The sequence below is a fragment of the Ornithorhynchus anatinus genome, chromosome Y1 (assembly GCF_004115215.2).
Source record: "Ornithorhynchus anatinus isolate Pmale09 chromosome Y1, mOrnAna1.pri.v4, whole genome shotgun sequence".
NCBI classification, from domain to species: domain Eukaryota; kingdom Metazoa; phylum Chordata; class Mammalia; order Monotremata; family Ornithorhynchidae; genus Ornithorhynchus; species Ornithorhynchus anatinus.
This window is the reverse complement of record NC_053175.1, coordinates 761,695-781,399: the sequence shown is the minus strand read 5'-3', so window position 1 is coordinate 781,399 and position 19,705 is coordinate 761,695. Positions and strand designations below refer to the sequence as shown.

Genomic DNA, 19,705 nt, shown 5'->3' with positions numbered 1-19,705 from the left:
GGGGCAGAAGAGGAGGGGGACGGGTGAACGGGAATTCACGGGGCGCTCGGGCGGAGGAAAAGGAGGGGTGAGAGCGGCAGGGCCGGACACGGGCCGGGATGGGATGTGACGAGCGGCTCGCTGTGCATTGTGGGAATTGGCCCAGCCTGGCGACTGGTTCCAGTTCACCCAGCGGCTGAGACGGGAGAGAGCGAGCGAGCGAGCGAGCGAGCCAGGGGGAGAGCGGGAGAGAGAGCGAGAGAAAGCGAGCGGGGCGGGGGGGTGGGGGAAGAGAGGGAGAGAGGGAGACATCCAGCCAGAGGCAGGAGACATATTGCTGCGGGAGCTGCGCTGTAAGTGACTGACATATATGTTCCCGGTTCTTATCTCCCATCTGTGCTGGGCCCCCGCGGGCCCCACACCCGACCCGGACCCCCCAGCTCCCCCCTCCGGAACCGCCCCCTGCGAACCCCCACCCCCTCCGGACCCCGGGCCGGCCGGCCGGACGGACGCCGAGGGCTTTGTGCTCGTTCGTTGCGTTGCAGTATCGTCGCCCAACCTGCATACATCGTGTCTCTCGGTCTCTCCCTCCGGGAGCTGGGGAAGGTGGGGCGGCGGAGGAGGGCAGACGGGCGTGGGGAAGGGGTCGGAGCATCTCCGTCTCCCCTCCCCCCCGCCCCCTCTTTCTTTTCTTGCGAGTGCATTTCACGGGGCGGGGGCGGCGGGGGAGGGGGAACGCGCCGCGAAGCTGCTGGCCCGAATAAACCCCCGAATCGACTCCCTAGACAGAAAAACAAGAATAATAACCCAAACAAAGCAAATGAGCAAAGGGGGATGGGGCGGGTCTGGATGTATCCCCTCTGGCTTTTTTTTCCCGGCCGTGGGTAGCGCTATTACGAGGGAGCCCCTGCGGGATTTCCCCTCCCCGCAGCTTCCTTCCAATCCCTCGTTCCCTCCACCCCCGTTCCGTCTTCTTCTTCTTCCTCCTCCTCCTCCTCCTCCTGCCCCCACCGTGGGCCGGAGAGCGGGTGGATTTCCCAGCCGTTTGTGCAGAGTGAGGCGAAAGGGGCCAGCTCGGCCTTTTTCTCCTCCCAACCCACTCCCACCGGTCCCGAAGGCGCAGTGGGAAGAAAGAGGAACCAGCCCTCTCGCCCCCTTCCCTTCCAGCCCGGGGTTGGGGGGGCGGAGGCTGGAGGCGAGGGGAGGGAGGGAGAGGGTGGTTATTGTCTGTCGGGGTGTCTTCGAGGGGTTTTAAGTTCCACTGGGGAGATGCGGTACCGGGCTGCCCCGGAGTTCATTTCTCGACCGAGCGATCGATCGATCGATCGATCGATCGATCGGGGGGTGGGGCGAGGGGTTTACATAGACAGCGCCGGACCAACCGAACGCAAACGCGGAGGCGTGGAGGAAAGCAGGCCTGGGGCGGGGGGCGGTGGGCGGTGGGGAGGTGCCCAGGCCGGCCCCGCGGCCAGCGGGAGGAGGACCCGACCCGGGGTCCCGGCCACCGGGCGGGGGGCCCCGGCCCCGCCCGGGCCGCACCACCTTTTGTTTGCAGTGTGGCTGGGACCCACCGGATTGTTTTGTTTTCTTTGGTTTTGAAAGGAGACTCCCTCCAAAGCCCCGTGTGCTGCGCCGCCCGGGGGGCGGGGGGAGGGAGCCGATCCGAGGTCTCGGGGGGGTGGGGGCGAGCACGTGGTGCGGCTCGTCACTTAGCAACAGGTTGGAGGGGGGCGACTTCTCCCCACAGGGCACCCCCTCCTCCCCCTCCCACCCCCCACCTTGGGTCTCCTCCGCGCTCGCTCTCCCCGTTCTTCGGGGAGGAAAGGGGCAGGGGGAGGCCGATGAAACTGCGAAAGCTTCTGTAATTCGAGCTTCCTCCCCGAGTTCGCCTGTCCTCGTCGTTGCCGCAGAAGAAAGAAGAGAATTTCCGCTCCCCCAGGCTAATCACCGAAGCTCCCATTGCGTTTGAAAGTGGGGAGGGATGCAAGCAGGACAGCTCCCGGCCGCGGAGAGTTCTAGGTTCCTGCTGGCATCCACTGATTACTTTTGGGGTGTGAGGGTCTACAGTTGGAGCGGGCGTCTTCCACAGGCGAAATTAGTTTCAGGACCACTTGAAACTAATGGCCCAGGAACACAGACACCTCAGAGCAAATTTAGAAATGAGGTGCCTTACTACACCCTCCCCCCCCCCCCCCCCCGTCTGTCATCAGTCCGTGTATTTTGGAAACCCCAAGCGCATAATAATGTCGATATTTGTTAAGTGCTTACTGTGTGCCGAGCACTGTTCTCAGCGCTGGGATAGGTACAAAGTAATCAGGTTGTCCCACGTGAGGCTCGCAATCTGAACCCCCATTTTACAGATGAGGTAACTGAGGCACAGAGAAGTGAAGTGACTTGCCCAAAGTCACACAGCTGACAGGTGGCGGAGCCGGAATTAGAACCCATGACCTCTGATTCCTAAACCTGAGCTCTTTCCACCGAGCCACGCTGCTTGCTTTCCATCAATATGACTGATGGAAATATTTTGCTGTGCAGAGTTTAATTCCTTCCCGTTATTGTCCATCATTTCTCTCCACCTCCCCCATGAGATTGTAAGCTCCTCTAGGGCAGGAAAGGTATGTTTTGCTTCTGTTACCCTTGACCAGAGCTTGGTGCTCAAACAATACCACTGATTGATTGCCTTTGAGAGTTGTCTCCTTTAATTCCCCAAAATGGATCACTCTCCTTTTTTCCACTCATTTAACAATGCATAGGAAACCCCGTCACAGGCTCCATGGAAACATTTCCTGAGCATTTCAGCTCCCCGCGATCCTCCTTGTATTTTTACTCAGCCCGATTCCTCCAGCTGTGCTTGGTAGGGGCATTTAAAGAGAATGTTGCCAATCTCCGAATCTCTGCTCTGTTTTAGGTCTGTCGGCCTTAATGAATCCACTGTCTGCAGAAACAGTTTTGCCTCACCAAGGATGCACATTTGTAGATATTGCCATAAAGTGCTATGCAGAGGAGGGTTTGTTGAGACAGAAAAAGGTTGAGACCAAGTTATGGTTTTTCAGAGGGCAGAAAGGTCTAGTCAACCAGAGAAAAGATGGTAATTTTATTGGTGGAATGGAAAAAAAAGGAGGAAATGAACCATATAGAATTTTGAATGCTAGAATGCAAAGGAACAAGGTATTTGGTGATGCTCTGAAAAGACAATTGGATGGGTTAACGTGCTGCCCGGTGTTTCTGTGGCCTCAGATATTGCCTCCCATATACACCTTTAAAGGTCACAAATACCTGAAAACTTCCCTAAGAAAAACTGACTATTAAGTCTTCCCTCAGGATCTGTCAGTAATAGTATCTATCCATCTTTCATTCTGAGTGTTACCCCTAAGCATGCTAAAGGAAGTTTTTCTTTTCTTTTTTTGATTGTCAGTTCCCATCATTGTCAGAACTGTGGAGCTATTTGAACCTCTTACTAAGTATTTGGGGTGGGTTGCCAGTGCAAATAACTATTCTTGCCAGGATATGGTAAGGGGCTAATGCCTGTCATCTGGTACCAGGGGAAATCAGTGTTGAGAGAGTAGTTCCAAAATATGTGCAAAAATATGTGCAAAAGGGAGTGTGACCCCCCTTGTCAGTAGCTCTGTGAATCACTTGACAGAGTCTCTTGTCTCATATAATTTCAGGAAGGAAGATGATTTCTCTTAACTGAAGGGGTGGTAAATGAATCGAGCAGCTCTCTGTAGCGGGGTTCCTCTTTTCCGATGTAACCCAGAAACCACATATGTAGGCTATAGGACCTGAGAGGGCTTTCCTGCAGAGTTTTTCCTTTATTATGCCTCCCTTTTAGGATCTGGTGTCTGAGATAACCCTAGGGAAAGCTGATGGCACTTTCATTCTACATTCCTCTAAGAAGGATACTCTAAAGAGAATCTAGCGCACTTCCCAGGTGGTGTTTTTATGAATGGGCCCAGATTACATTTCTGATTGGCTGCTCTCATGTGCCAATTAGTCAAAGCACCTTTACCGCCAACAGCACAGTGAGAGATGGTTATTGTACTGTATCCTGATACCTCTCGGAAGGTGACAGGAGTCACATTTTTAAACTTTTATATGATGGAAATAAGTGGAAGAAAATGTTATTAACAGGATTAGCACCACGCGCTCTGGAATTAAAGGGCTCGGATTTGTTGTGGTGAAGAGTGATGATGTGCTTCTGGGTAAAAGGGGTAGCTCACCCACTTATTATCCTGGGACAGCATTCTAATATATGAGCGACTAATGGCCAAGAATCAGCCGTCTTGCCTGGTGGGGAGGATGGGAAGGGAGAGAGGGGGGATATAGCCATGGGAATAGATGCCATGATTAGGCTTAAGGATATCTTTATTCATTACTAATATGTGATGGCTAGCTTAAGTTCATGATTGACCCTTTTGGGCTGTTAGAGCTCAGCAGTAGGGACTGCCAAGATTGGGGAGGTGCAAGTCAAACCGGAGGGGGTGGTGGGCTATTGGATTTGGAAGACTTCAGGCATATATAGAATAGCAAAGTGGTGAGAGACAGGGTGGTGTTATGGCCGTGACCATTTCAGCACATCTCCTTGACTGCCATACAGCAGTCAGAAGCCAGAATTCTTTTTTGAATCTGCTGTTCATCATCTTGTGTAACCTCGGCAAATCCTAAACCCCTGTGAGCCTCAGTGGTCTGCCTTTAGCCGAGAATAATTGTGTTAGTGTTTCCTAATCAATGAACAGTTTTTTACTGAGTGCTTGTTTTATGCAGAGCACTGTATTAAGTGTTTGGAGCAGTACAGTAGCAGAGGTAGAGACCATCCCCGCTTGCCTAAAGGAGCTTACAATCTAGCTACAGATGGGGAAGCCACGGAGCATAGGGATATGTACATAAATGGGATAGAGGTTGGGATGATGTCTTAAAGTACTCAGAGGGTATGGACTCAAGTGCGTAGGCCTCTCAGTAGGGAGGGAGAATAGAGGGGGGAGATGAGAGTTAATCAGGGAAGACTTCCTGGAGGATTTATGATTTTGGTAAGGCTTTAAAGATGGGGAGATTGCTGGTCTCTTAGTTATGAAGGGAAAGGGAGTTCCAGGTAGGAGGGAGGATTATGTAGAAGCAGCATGGTATAGTGGAGAGACCACGGGTCTGGGAGTCAAAGAATCATAGGTTCTAATCCCAGCTCTGCTACTTGTCTGCTGTGTGACCTTGAGCAAGTCACTTCACTTCTCTATACCTCTCTTACCTCATCTGTAAAATGAGGTTTGAGACTGTGATCCCCACATGGGACAGGGACTGTGTCCAACCTGATCTGCTTGTATCCACCCTACCGCCTAGTACAGTGCCCAGTACATACTAAGCACTTAACTCATACCACAGTTATTATTATTACCTAATCAGTGGAGAAGAAATTGTGGCACAGTAGGTAAAGTGTAGCAAAGTGTAAAGGCTGTGTTATAATAGAAGTGGAGTTAGGAGAGAGCTGATTGAATACCTTCCATCAATAGTATTTATTGAGCACTTTTTGCAGACAATACAGAGTACTTTGGAGAATAATAGAAATGGTAGACACAATCCTTGCCAACAATGAGCTTACCTAATAATATATTTGTGGTATTATGGGTTAGAGTGAGAGAAGCCAATAGTGAGGAGTTTCTGCTTGGTGCAGAGATAGATGGACAACCATTTGGACTAGTGTGGTGGTAGTTTGGATGGGTTAGAATATGGAGATGTAAAGATAGGACTTTATTGAAGAAACTGAAACTAAGGCATGATCTCCCTAAAATCTCCCCTGCCCCTTCTTCAACTCTACCATTCTCTCGAGGAGAATCTCTGGCGTTCTCTCAAAGTACATCCCCCCACCTATGCTCCAACCCCCTCCCTTTGTACCTTATTAGAACACTTGCCACTCCTTTCTTCCCTCCCTGACCACCGCCTTCAACAGTTCGCTCTCCAGTGTTGTCCTCCCCACTGGTTTCAAACATGCTTATGTCTCTCCTATCCTGAAACAAGCCTTCCTTGACCCCACAGCTCCCTCTAGGTATAGCCCCATCTGCCTCTTATCATTCCTCTCCAAACTCCTTGAGTTGTCTACGTTCGCTCTCTCAAGTTCTTCTCCACCAATTCTCTCCTTGACTCCCTCCAATCTGGCTTTCGTCCCCTTCACTCCATAGCAACTACCCTCTCAAAGATCCCAGATTATCTCCTTCTTGGCAAATCCAATGACCTCTACTCCATCCTAATCCTCTTTGATCTTTGATTTGCCTTGGACGTAAACTGTTAACCAACTCCTCCTGGAAATATTATTTACCTCGGTTTTACTGACACTGTCCTCTCCTGGTCCTCCTTTCTCTCTGCTCACTCATTCTCAATCTATTTCATAGGCTCCTCCGTTGCCTCCCACCCCCTAACTTTGGTGGTCGCTCAAGGTTCAGTTTGGGTCCCCTTCTATTCTCTATCTACACCCATTCCCTTGGGGAACTCATTCAGTCCCATGGATTCAACTACCACCTCTATGCAGATGATACCCAAGTCAGTGATCTCCAGCCCTAATCTCTCTCCCTCTCTGCAGTCTCGTATTGCCTCCTGCCTTCAAGGTATCTCTGCCTGGATGTGCTGCTGTCACCTAAAACTTCACGTATCTAAAACTGAACTTATCTTCCCAACCCAACCCTGTCTTCCCCTTGACCTTCCCATCACTGTTGATGGCGTCCCCAATCTTCCTTCTCACAAGCCTGTAACCTTGGCATTATTTTTGACTCTGCTCTCTAATTCAACCCACATATTCAATCCTTCACTAAATCGTGTCAGTTCAACCTTCACAAAATCTCTGAAATCCACCCTTTCCTCTCCATCCAAACTGCTACCACATTAGTGCAGTCACTTATCGTAACTGTGAGCCTCCTTGTTGACATCCCTGCCTCCTATTTCTCCCCTCTTCAGTTCTCTGTTGCCTGGATCATTTTTGTTCAAAAATGTTCAGTTCATGTTTCCCCACTCCTGAAAAACCTCCAGTGAATTGCCCATTTACCTCCGCATCGAACGGAAACTTCTTACCAACAAGCTTAGAGCACTCAATCACCTAGCCCCCTCCTACCTCACCTTACTACTCTCCTACTCCAACCCAACCCACACACTTCCCTCTCTAATACCAGCCTACTCACTATATCTCGATCTCATCTATCTCACCGCCAACCTCTTGCCCACATCCTTCCTTTGTCCTGGAACACCCTCCGTCTTCATATCCATTAAACAGGTACTCTCCCAACCTTCAAAGCCTTACTGAAGGCACATCTCCTCCAGGAGGGCTTCCTGGGCTAAACACTCATTTCCTCTTCCAACTCCCTTTGCGTCACCCTGTCTTTCTCCCTTTATTCAACATTCCAGTCCCATAGCACTTCTATACATATCTGTAATTTATTTATATTTAAATGTGTCTTTCCGTCTAGACTGTAAGGTTGTTGTGGCCAGCGAATGTGTCTATTGTTGTGTTGTACTCTCCCAAGTGCTTAATACAGTGCCCTGCACAGATTAAGTGCTGAATAAATGCGAATGATGGATTGATTGAAGCCTCCTGCTTGTGTGCATGCAACCATGTTTCCAGACAGAAAGAAGAATGTTCCCTCATTTCACTGCCAGGTTCTGGACAAGACTCAGACAAAAGTACATGTTCTGCCTGAGTTGAGTGTGTTTTCCTCAGCTCTTAGGACTGTCCAGTAAACAGCAGGAATTTCTGTCTCCTCAGACCAGTGTGGTGCATGTAATTCCTGAAAACATCAGTCTTTGCCCTGTTTCAGCTGAGCCCTTTATTTTTTTTCCCATACCCTCATTTCCTGGACTGCAAAGTCAGTCATATTTATTGAGTGCTTACAGTTTGCAGAGTACTTTACTAAGTGCTTGGGAGAATAAAATATAGTGCCTCCCATTCATAAGCAGAGATAATTGTGATGTTCATTCTAAGGGTTTAAAATATGCATACTTTGTGCAAAGAACTGTACTAAGTACTGGGGCAGATACAAAATTATCAAGTTGGACACAGTCCCTGTCCCACATGGAGCTTACTGTCTAAGAGGAAAGGAAAACAGGTATTTTAATCCCTATTTTAATTTAAATTTAATTAATTAATTAATTGATTAAATTAATTTAATTTATTAAATTTATTTAATTTAATTTTAATTTAATTTTAATTTAATTTTAATCCCTATTTTAATCCCTATCCCAGAGGCGTTCCCAGACTGAGCTCCTCTTCCCCCTCTACTCCCTCTGCCATCCCCCCTTTACCTCTCTCGGCAGCTAAAGCCTCATTTTCCCCTTTTCCCTCTGCTCCTCCACCTCTCCCTTCCCATCCCCACAGCACTGTACTTGTCCGCTCAACTGTATATATTTTCGTTACCCTATTTATTTTGTTAATGAATTGTACATCACCTTGATTCTATTTAGTTGCCATTGTTTTTACGAGATGTTCTTCCCCTTGACGCTGTTTATTGCCATTGTTCTTGTCTGTCCGTCTCCCCCGATTAGATTGTAAGCCCGTCAAACGGCAGGGACTGTCTCTATCTGTTGCCGACTTGTTCATCCCAAGCGCTTAGTACAGTGCTCTGCACATAGTAAGCGCTCAATAAATACTATTGAATGAATGAATGAATATTTTACAGAGAAGGAAACTGAGGCACAGAGAAGTGGAAGGATTGATCAAAACCTTCTGAAAAGGTGGGGTCAGCTGCCTGGTTTTGACCTCATCTGAGGGTTTAGAGATAGTAGCTGTAAGAAAATGTCTCCATGTCCAGTGCTGATTGCTTCTGTTCAAAATGCTGCAAAAGGTACAACCTCCAGGTGTGTGTTCCTTCCTTGAGCTTCATTCGGTAAATGGCGGGAAAGTCCAAGATTTTCCAGATTCCTTGCAGTAGCATCCTGTAGCTTCTCATTCTTGATTGTTGTGCTTACTTGCTACTCTCAAGGTGACAGTAACAGACCTCACCTATGGCCAGTCATTGGTATCTATGTTCCAAGCACTCTACAGAATCCTTGGGAGAGTACAATTTAAGGAGTTGGTGGACACGATCCCTGCCCACAACGAGCTTGCAGTCTAGAGGGAAATAGGGAAATTTAGGGTCTTCCTCCATGTATAGAAGTGTGCATACAGCCATATTGGATTGTGTAGAGCCAAGGAAAGCTAGAGCAGCGTTGTGATTTGTGTGTTTACTGTAATGCTGCCACCTTGAAGATTACATAGTTCTTTCATGTTACTTCTCCCATTTGTCGACACACCATTCTAGTGAGAGTGAGATAGGATAATTTTTCCCTATTTTCAGATGAGGAAACTGAAGCTCAGAAAGGTTAAGTCACTTGCCTAAAGTCATACAACTGGCCAGTGGCAAAGCTGGAACTGGACGCCAGATCTTCTGAAGCCCAGACCCTATGTTCTTCCTCCTCGTCTTTGCTGCCTCCTTTCAGAAGATGTGGGAATTAAAACGTCCAAGTTGAGGTTGTTTTCCAAGACTGATTCGGTTGGTTGGTTCGTTCGTTCATTTGTATTTATTGAGTGCTTAGTATGTGCAGAGCACTGCACTAAGCGCTTGGAATGTACAAATAGGTAACAGAGAGAGACAGTCCCTGCCCTTTGACAGGCTTACAGTCTAATTGGGGGAGACAAACAGACAAGAACAGTAGCAATAAATAGAATCAAAGGGATGACCATCTCATTAAAACAATAGCAAATAAATAGAATCAAGGTGATGTACATCTCATTAACAAAATAAATAGGGTAATGAAAATATATACAGTTGAGTGGATGAGTACAGTGCTGAGGGGAAGGGAAAGGAGAGGGAGAGGAGCAAAGGGAAAGGGGGAAAAGGGGACTTAGCTGAGAGGAGGTGAAGGGGGGGGAGACGGGGAGCAGAGGCAGCAGAGGGAAAGGGGGAGCTCAGTCTGGGAAGGCCTCTTGGAGGAGGTGAGCTCTAAGCTCTAAGTAGGGTTTTGAAGAAGGGAAGAGAATTAGTTTGGCAGAGGTGAGGAGGGAGGGCATTCCAGGACCGTGGGAGGACGTGGACCAGGGGTCAACGGCAGGATAGGCAAGAACGGGGGACGGTGAGGAGGTGGGCAGCAGAGGAGCGGAGTGTGTGGGGTGGGCAGTGGAAAGAGAGAAGGGAGGAGAGGTAGAAGGGGGCAAGGTGATGGAGAGCCTTGAAGCCTAGAGTGAGAAGTTTTTGTTTCGTGCAGAGGTTGATAGGCAACCACTGGAGGTTTTTAAGAAGGGAAATGACATGCCCAGAGCGTTTCTGCAGGAAGATGAGCGGGGCAGTGGAGTGAAGAATAGACTGGAGCGGGGAGAGAGAAGAGGAAGGGAGATCAGAGAGAAGGCTGACACAATTATCCAGCCGGGATATTACGAGAGCCTGAAAGAATGGGGGACACATGGGCATGTTTGAAGGCAGAGGGGAAGAAGCCATTGGAGAGTGAGCAGTGGAGAGTGAGAAGATAGAAGTTAAGAGGGGGAGGAGGGAAGTGATGGTTTTTATAAGGTGAATGGGAATGGGGTCCGAAGCACAGGTGAAGGGGGTGGCACTTGCGAGGAGGGAGGAGATCTCTGAGGATACTGCAGGGAAGGATGGGAAAGTAGAGGAGAGGGTTGGGGGGAAATGCGGGGGGGGTGACTTTGGGGAGCTCAGACCTGATTGTGTTAATTTTCGTGATGAAGTAGGTGGCCAGATTGTTGGGGGTGAGGGGATGGGGAGGAACAGGGGGCCTAAGGAGAGAATTAAAGGTCCAGTACAATTGACGGGGGTGACAGGCATGGGTGTCAATGAGGGAAGAAAAGAAGTTTTGCCTGGCAGAGGAGAGGGCAGAGTTAAGGCAGGAAAGGATAAATTTTAAATGGATAAGGTTGGCTTGGTGCTTGGACCTTCACCAGCAGTGCTCCGCATCTCGAGCATAGGAGCGAAGGAGGCGGATAGAGGCAGTGACCCAAGGCTCTGGGTTAGTGGAGCGAGAGCGGCGGAGGGAAAGGGGGCCGAGTGAGTTGAGTTGAGTAGAGAGGATGGAATTGAGAGCGGTGACCTGGTCATCAAGAGTAGGAAGAGAGGACATAGCGTGGCTCAGTGGAAAGAGCACGGGCTTTGGAGTCAGAGGTCATGGGTTTGAATCCTGGCTCGGCCACTCGTCAGCTGTGTGACTTTGGGCAAGTCATTTAACTTCTCGATGCCTCAGTTACTTCGTCTGTAAAATGGGGATTAAGACTGTGAGCCCCACGTGGGACACCCTGATTCCCGTGTGTCTACCCCAGCGCTTAGAACAGTGCTCGGCACATAGTAAGTGCTTAACAAATACCAACATTATTAGGACATGGGGCAAGGTGGGGAGAGATGCTTTTGGAGAGATGGATGAGATCAGGAGAGCGGAGGTCTCTGTGGGGGAGTAGTATAGATTTCCAGGGGGAGAGAATGTGAGAGATGAGCCACCTGAGAAGGTTATGGTCTGAGGGATTTCAGAGTTGGTGAGGGAGGAGATAGTGCAGCGGTAGGAGATGACGAGATCGAGGGTGTGACCGAGACGGTGAGTCGGGGAGGTATGGTGGAGCAGGAGGTCGGCAGAGTCAAGGAGCGATAGCAGATGAGTGGCAGAGGAGTCACTGGGTGCATCCATGTGGATGTGGAAGTCTCCGAGGATCAGAGTGGGCAGAGAGAAGGAGAGAAGGAAGGTGAGAAAGGGGTCTAGGTGGTTGAAGAAGTCGGTGGTGGGACGAGGAGGGCAGTAGATGACGGCTACAAATATCTGGAGGGGGTGGTAGAGGTAAATGATATGGGCTTCGAAGGAAGGGAAGGAGAGGGAAGGGGGAGGAGGGATAGTGCGGAAACGGCAGCGGGGTGAGAGGAGGAATCCAATGCCTCCTCCCTTTCTGGTGAGTTTGGGGGAGTGGGAGAAGGAGAGGCCTCTGCTGGAGAGAGCAGTGGCAGAGACTGTGTCTTCAGGAGTGAGCCAGATCTTCGTAAGGGTGAGGAGGAGGAGGGAGCGGGAAAAGAAAAGGTCAAGGGTGAAAGGTAGTTTACCTGTAATGGGGGGGGGTCCAGAGGCCACATTTGAAAGTAGCTGTGGTTGCAAGGGGTGGAGGGGGGCAGAGCTGGGGGAGGGGAAGGTTTGGATGGGAATGAGGTGGTGGAGCCCTGGACGGGGAGAGGGGGAGGAGGGGTGGCGGTGGGAGAGGAGGACTGGGATGGGGCCTGGGTGGGGAAGAGGGAAGGGGGGAGGGTGGGAGGAGGGGGTTTGCTGGGGAGGAGAGTAGGGGGAGGGAGAAGAGGGATGGTGCTGGTGAAGTGGGGTACTAGGGCGGGGTAGGGGAGGAGGGAAGGAGGCAGAGGAGAGAGTGGGAAAGAGCTGGGCGAGAGAGGGGAGGGGGAAGGAGAGGATTGGGAGGGACAGATGGGAGGAGGCGGTGTGGAAGGACATGGTGAGGCCGGAGAGGTGGGTGGCAGCACTGAGAACAACGATAACATGCAAAAGCGGTTATATAGTAACATGATACAATATGATACAATAAAATAATATTAATAAGCAGGTGATGACCAGGGTCGGGGGGTGACTTGACTAAGAGTCGACCTGATCAAAATCGCAGTCAATAGGCTAACGGCAAGTGGAGTCCCAGGGATCATAACCAAATGTCTCTGAGGCAGTTGCGGGAGCCCTGAGGATATCCGGGGTGGTTTGCGGGCGTAGGTGGCGACTAAAATAAGGTAACACAGTGAGAACAAGGACATCGTCACCCGGGCGGGGGAGATCAATCACCTCACGGGGGAAGAGGGAGTGAGGGCTTCCCAAAATGGCTGCTTTGGGCAGAGTTGGGGGAGGCCGGTCGGGGAGGACAATTGTCCCTGGACCTGAGCAGGGGAGCACAATGTCCCCGGGCCCGAGCAGGGGAGCACACTTTCCCCAGGGCCGAGCAGGGGAGCCCAATGGGAGCTGGTGGCTGGCATGTCTGCGGGGGGTGGGGGGCGGGGAGGGAGATCCTTAGTGGTGGAGTCCTTGAGCGGTGGTGCAGTGGTCAGGGTTGCGAAAGGTTTAGCCAGGCATGGGACCGGGCGGTCCAAGGCTCAGCTCCCTGGGAGAGGCGGTCGTGGCCCTGTTGAGTCGGCGATCGCAGCCGAAGGGGAATAGGGCTCAAGACTTGCCAGGAATAGGGCTCAGGATTTGTAGTGTAAGAGGAGAGGGACTGTGCAAAAGACGAAGTTGCCTGTCGGCAGCCTCAGTTGATTCCTTTATTCATCATTTCATAAATTCAACTTCTGACCAAATGACATTTGAAATTGTAACAGAGAGCTTATATAGAATTAAAGATGTTGCGTCTTTTCCCCAAATGTGCAGTGTGTTTGTGTGTTGTTTGTGTGTGTGTGTGTGTTTGTATTGGAGGGGATGGGGCTGGGGGGGGAAGGTCGGTTGGTGACAGTGGTGGGGGGGTAGTACAGGCTTTACAGACATGGAGCACAATGTCTGGAGCTTTTGGCAACATGAAAGAGTTCAGATTTGCATTTGGGTCATGCTTCTGGTACTCTGTTTCAGAGATTTGAATGTGACATGGACATTCTTTATGATGCAGAGTCTGGCTACCGATTCTGCCTTCTCTGCCATGTGTCAAGTAGACGATTCATTCCCAGGGACTCAAGAATTCTTCGTAGTTCAGTATCTTAAACATAGAGTGAGCATTCCCATTTGTCTGTTTCATAATGTACAACTGTGAAGAATAACTGGTGCCTATTTTCTATTGAGCTGTTAGAACCAGAGCTCATGATTCCAGGTTACAATAGCTAGAGACTACCCTGATTGGAGCATGTAAGTCCCTGCTCACTCTATTCATAAATAATATATACTTTAATATTATTTGTCTCTAATTTGCTCGTCCTTGCTGTAGGCTGTTTTCTTTGATGTTCCATGTGACTTTTTTTAAATGGTATTTAAAGATTTACTATGTATTAGGTATTGTAATAAACACTGGGGAGGATACAAGCTAATCAGGTTGGACGCAGGCTCTGTCTCACATGGGTCTCACAGTCGTAATCTCCATTTTACAGATGACGTAATTGAGGCATGGAGACTTGACTTGCCCAAAGTTACACAGTGAACAAGTGTCAATCCTGGAATTAGAACCCAAATCTTCTGGCTCCCAGTCCTGGGCTCTTTCCACTATGCTACCATGCTTCTCAAGTACTGAATACAGTACACAACAGTCAGTAGGTGCTCAAAAATCACCATTCATTTTGAGCACTGGTAAATTTTGGGCATCAGTATGTGAAGGAACTTGAAAATATTGGAGGGATCCAGAAGAGAGCTTAGTGCAGTGCTCTGCTCACTGAAAGTGCTCAATAAATACCAATGAATGAATGAAAGGAGAGCCGAGAGAGAGATCAAAATTGCACAAGTCCTTGTAATGTTTTGAGATAGATCATCAAACATCTGTAACATTTATCCCTCTACATACTGATCTTTCTGTCTGGTCACTTCTCATGGGTCACTTATGTGTGGAATTTTCCAAACCTCACTTGAACTAATTGGTTTTTAAACTGCACAGCTTTTTGTGATCTAGAACAAATTTCATAAGCCTCTCGCCCCATGGTTGAAGAAGTTTTTCCTTTTGTTCGCTTTGAATCTATTACCCTTAAGTATCAGTAGATTTCCACCCCTTCAGTCTGGCTTCCACCCCCTCCACACCATGCCCTCTCTAAGGTCAACAGTGCCCTTCTTGCCAAATCCAAAGACCTCTAGTCCATCCTAATCCTTCTTGACTCCTCAGCTGCCTTCAACACTGGACCAACCCCTTCTCCTGGTAACGTTATCTAACCTTGGCTTCATTGACACTGTCTTATGCTGGTTCTCTGCCTATTTGTTTCTTTTCAGTCTCTCTTTTGGGCTCCCTGTCGGCCTCCTACCTCAAATGGTGGGAATCCCCCCCAAGCTCAATTTTGGGTCCCATTTTTATCCTCATCTACACCCACTCCCTTAGAGAACTCATTCACTCCTCAGCTTCAAGTACCGTTTCTACATGGATGATTCCCAAGCCTGACCCCTCTCCTTCTCTGCAGTCTCATATTTCCTCCTGCCCTCAGGACAGGTCCATGACCAGATGGTACATTCTGCTCTAAGAAATATTATTCAGGCAAAATCTATCAAGATGATAGCTAACAATTTGATCTTCTTGTAGTTTATTGGATCACCCGAACTAAGCAGGGGATGGTGCTGGGGAGAAGGGGAGTGGGTCTTATTGTGAAGCTCGGGAGGAATGAAATGAGACGAGGTAGTTGCAAGGTTTCCATCAGATCACGTACGGGTGAACCTGGAAGTGACCTCCGTGGCAGGGGCAGGGAAGACCCCAGTGTGGGCCCCCTCAGCCAGTGGCTTTCCCTGCCAGTTACAGAGAGCTGCTGCAGCTCCCACTAGTCGTTAAGTCAATCCAAATTATTGAGTGCTTATTGTGTGCAGGGCACTGTAGCGAGTGCTTGGGAGAGTACAATAAAACAGTGAACAGACATATTCCCTGCCCACAGTGAGCTTACAGTCTAATTGGAACTGTGTGAGCCAGAACTCTCCTCACGGTCAACTGAGAGCTGCTGTTGATATCACTTCCAGTCCAGGTGGGTGGAGGGAGTTGCATATGTACACATCCTCTGCTGGACCAAGAGACAGAGAGGTCAGAAGGGGTTCTTTTTCTCCCCTTCTCAAAGCAGGAAACCAGTACAAATGGAAATGACTCTATACTGGCTTATTCTGCCAGTCCATCTCCCCATTTGGCATCCTGGAAAGCAGGAAAGCACCTGCAAGACTCCTCTTATGTCTTTTTGTTTTTATTAAAAAAAACAGACAAAAAATGCATTCCGTAGGGCTAGCGGCAGTTACTTGAAGGGGTTACCCCCAGACCAGGGAATGCTGCGGCCACTGCTCAACCCAGTGTGGGTGGGCATGAGGCTAGCATCAGGTTGCATCATATGACTGGCAGGAGGTGAGGAGTGGCATCATGTTGGATCATGGTTCACCCCCTTTGGCCTCAGGATTAGTAGAATTGATAGGACGCCCAGGCAAATTTTAAGCCAATCAAATACCTCATATACAAATCGGACCCTGTCATGGACCATTCAGAACCTCTCTACTGGAATGTCTTGAGCGGTAATTTGAGCTTCTTTCCTTGTCTTTCTAGTGAAGGCCAACATTTTGTCATTTTTCTCTTCTACAGTTGTATATTCTTGTTTTGGTTTTTTTTGCATCCATCTTCCCACCACTCCATCCTCCCCACTTTGGGAAGAATGTTAAATTTGATTAAGTTGTTAGATCCCTTTTGCATAGTGACTCTATCACATTTTATCCCAACATTCAGTTCCACCTGACAATTCCTCGAAATTAAATTCATCACATTCTTCTTTCCATGTTGGCTATCGTATTTTTATAAGGTTAGCATTTATGTATGCTTGTCTCCCCTGTTAGATTTTAAGCTTCTTAAGGGCAGAGCCGGTCTTTTACTTGTAGGTTCCCAATTCCCTGGAACAGTACACTTTTAGGTGCTCAATGAATGCTGTTAGTGATGCTGACTACTTATACCACTCAACCAATCAGTTGTGCCTATCGAATGCTTACCGTATGCAGAGCACTGTAGTAAGCACTTGGGAGAGTTCAGTACTCTAGTTCATTCATTCATTCATTCATTGGTATTTATTGAGCGCTTACTATGTGCAGAACACTGTACTAAGCGCTTGGACTGTACAAATTGGCAAAAGATAGAGACAGTCCCTGCCCTTTGATGGGCTTACAGTCTAATCGGGGGAGACAGGCAGACAAGAACAATGGCAATAAATAGAGTCAAGGGGAAGAACATCTCATAAAAACAATGGCAAATAAATAGAATCAGGGTGATGTTCATCTCATTAAACAAAATAAATAGGGTGATGAAGATATATACAGTTGAGCGGACGAGTACAGTGCTGAGGGGGTGGGACGGGACGGGGGAAGAGGAGAGGGGAAGGGGGGAGAAGAGGGTTTAGCTGCGGAGAGGTGAGGGGGGGTGGTAGAGGGAGTAGAGGGAGAAGGGGAGCTCAGTCTGGGAAGGCCTCTTGGAGGAGGTGAGCTTTAAGGGATTTGAAGAGGGGAAGAGAATTAGATTGTCGGAGGTTAGGAGGGAGGGCGTTCCAGGACTGCGGGAAGACGTGGCCCAGGGGTCGATGGCCGGATAGGCGAGACTGAGGGACGGTGAGGAGGTGGGTGGCAGAGGAGCGGAGCGGGCAGTAGAAAGAGAAGGGAGGAGACGTATGAAGGGGCAAGGTGATGGAGAGCCTTGAAGCCTAGAGTGAGGAGCTTTTGTTTTGAGCGGAGGTTGATAGGCAACCCCTGGAGGTGTTTAAGAAGGGGAGTGACATGCCCAGATCGTTTCTGCAGGAAGATGAGCCGGGCAGCAGAGTGAAGAATAGACTGGAGCGGGGCGAGGGGAGGAAGGGAATCAGAGAGAAGGCCAACACAGTAGTCTAGCCAAGATATAATGAGAGCCTGTAGCAGTAAGTTAGTCATTTGGGTGGAGAGGAAAGGGCGGATCTTGGCGATATTGTAAAGGTGAGACCGGCAGGTCTCAGTAACGGATCGTGTGGGGTGAACGAGAGAGACGAGTCAAAGATGACACCAAGGTTGTGGGCCTGAGAGACGGGAAGGGAGGTCGTACCATCCACGGTGATAGGGAATTCTGGGAGAGGACCGGGCTTGGGAAGGAAGATGAGGAATTCAGTCTTGCTCATGTTGAGTTTTAGGTGGCGGGCAGACGTCCAGGTGGAAATGTCCTGGAGGCAGGAGGAGATGCGAGCCTGAAGGGAGATGCGAGCCTGAAGGGAGGGGGAGAGGACAGGGCAGAGATGTAGATCTGTGTGTCATCTGCATAGAGATGGTAGTCAAAGCCGTGAGAGCGAATGAGTTCACCAAGGGAGTGAGTATAAATGGAGAACAGAAGAGGGCCAAGAACTGACCCCTGAGGAACTGCAACAGTTAAAGGATGGGAGGGGGAGGAGACGCCTGTGAAGGAGACCGAGAATGACCGGCCAGGGAGATAAGAGGAGAACCAGGAGAGGACTGAGTCCATGAAGCCAAGGTGAGATAAGGTGTGGAGGAGGAGGGGATGGTCGACAGTGTCAAAGGCAGCTGAGAGGTCAGGAGGATTAGAATGGAGTAGGAGCCATTGGATTTGGCAAGAAGGAGGTCATGGGTGATCTTAGGGAGAGCAGTCTCGGTAGAGTGGAGGGGCCGGAAGCCAGATTGGAGGGGGTCCAGAAGAGAATGGGAGTTAAGGAATTCTAAGCAGCGAGTGTAGACGACTAGTTCTAGGAGATTGGAAAAGAGGGGTAGTAGGGAGATAGGGCGATAACTGGAAGGGGAAATGGGATCAAGAGAGGTTTTTTTTAGGATGGTGGAGACATGGGCATGTTTGAAGACAGAGGGGAAGAAGCCATTGGAGATTGAGTGGTGAAAAATAGAAGTTAAGGAAAGGGGCAATGGTTTTCATAAGGTGAGCGGGAATGGGGTCCGAGGCGCAGGTGGAAGAGGTGGCACTTGCGAGGAGGGGAGGAGATTTCCTCTGAGGATACTGCAGGGAAGGATGGGAAAGTAGGGGAGAGGGTTGGTGGGGGGGAGGGGAGAGTCGGGGGGTGACTATGGGGAGCTCAGACCTGATTGTGTTGATTTTTGTGATGAAGTAGGTGGCCAGATCATTGGGGGTAAGAGATGGGGGAGGGGGAGGAACAGGGGGCCTAAGGAGAGAGTTAAAGGTCTGGAACAATTGGCGGGGGTGATGGGCATGGGTATCGATGAGGGAGAAGTTTTGCCTGGTGGAGAGGGCAGAAAGACAGGAAAGGATAAATTTGAAATGTATGAGGACGGCTTGGATCTTGGACTTTCTTTCATTCATTCATTCATTCAATAGTATTTATTGAGCGCTTACTATGTGCAGAGCACTGTACTAAGTGCTTGGAATGAACAAGTCGTTAACAGATAAAGACAGTCCCTGCCGTTTGACGGGCTTACAGTCTAATCGGGGGAGACGGACAGACAAGAACAATGGCAATAAATAGAGTCAAGGGGAAGAACATCTCGTAAAAACAATGGCAATTAAATAGAATCAAGGCAATGTACAATTCATTAACAAAATAAATAGGGTAATGGAAATATATACAGTTGAACGGACGAGTACAGTGCTGAGGGGATGGGAAGGGAGAGGGGGAAGAGCAGAGGGAAAGGGGGAAAAGAGGGTTAAGCTGCAGAGAGGTGAAGGGGGGGTGGTAGAGGGAGTAGAGGGAGAAGAGGAGCTCAGTCTGGGAAGGCCTCTTGGAGGAGGTGAGTTTTAAGTAGGGTTTTGAAGAGGGGAAGAGAATCAGTTTGGCGGAGGTGAGGAGGGAGGGCGTTCCAGGACCGCGGGAGGATGTGGCCCAGGGGTCGATGGCGGGATAGGCGAGACCGAGGGATGGTGAGGAGATGGGTGGCAGAGGAGCGGAGCGTGTGGGGTGGGCGGTAGAAAGAGAGAAGGGAGGAGAGGTAGGAAGGGGCAAGGTGATGTAGAGCCTTGAAGCCTAGAGTGAGGAGTTTTTGTTTGGAGCGGAGCACTTTCACCAGCAGTGCTTGGCAGCTCTAGCATAGGAGCATGTGAGGCGGACAGAGGAGGTTATCCAGGACTGTGGGTTAGTGGAGCGAGAGCGGCGGAGGGAAAGGGGGGCAAGAGAGTTGAGATGAG

At 49.6% G+C, this 19,705-nt stretch overlaps 1 protein-coding gene across 5 annotated transcripts in view; it reads left to right on the top strand.

Moving 5' to 3' along the window:
- The first annotated feature begins 261 nt into the window (after positions 1-261).
- LOC114808650 (core histone macro-H2A.1-like) overlaps positions 262-19,705 on the top strand; it is a 104,077-nt gene continuing 84,633 nt past the window's right edge. For all 5 annotated transcript variants that reach the window (XM_029056436.2, XM_029056435.2, XM_029056433.2 and 2 more), the window contains exon 1: positions 262-332. The gene's annotated coding sequence lies outside the window, so the exon portion shown is untranslated. The remainder of the gene's footprint in view (positions 333-19,705) is intronic.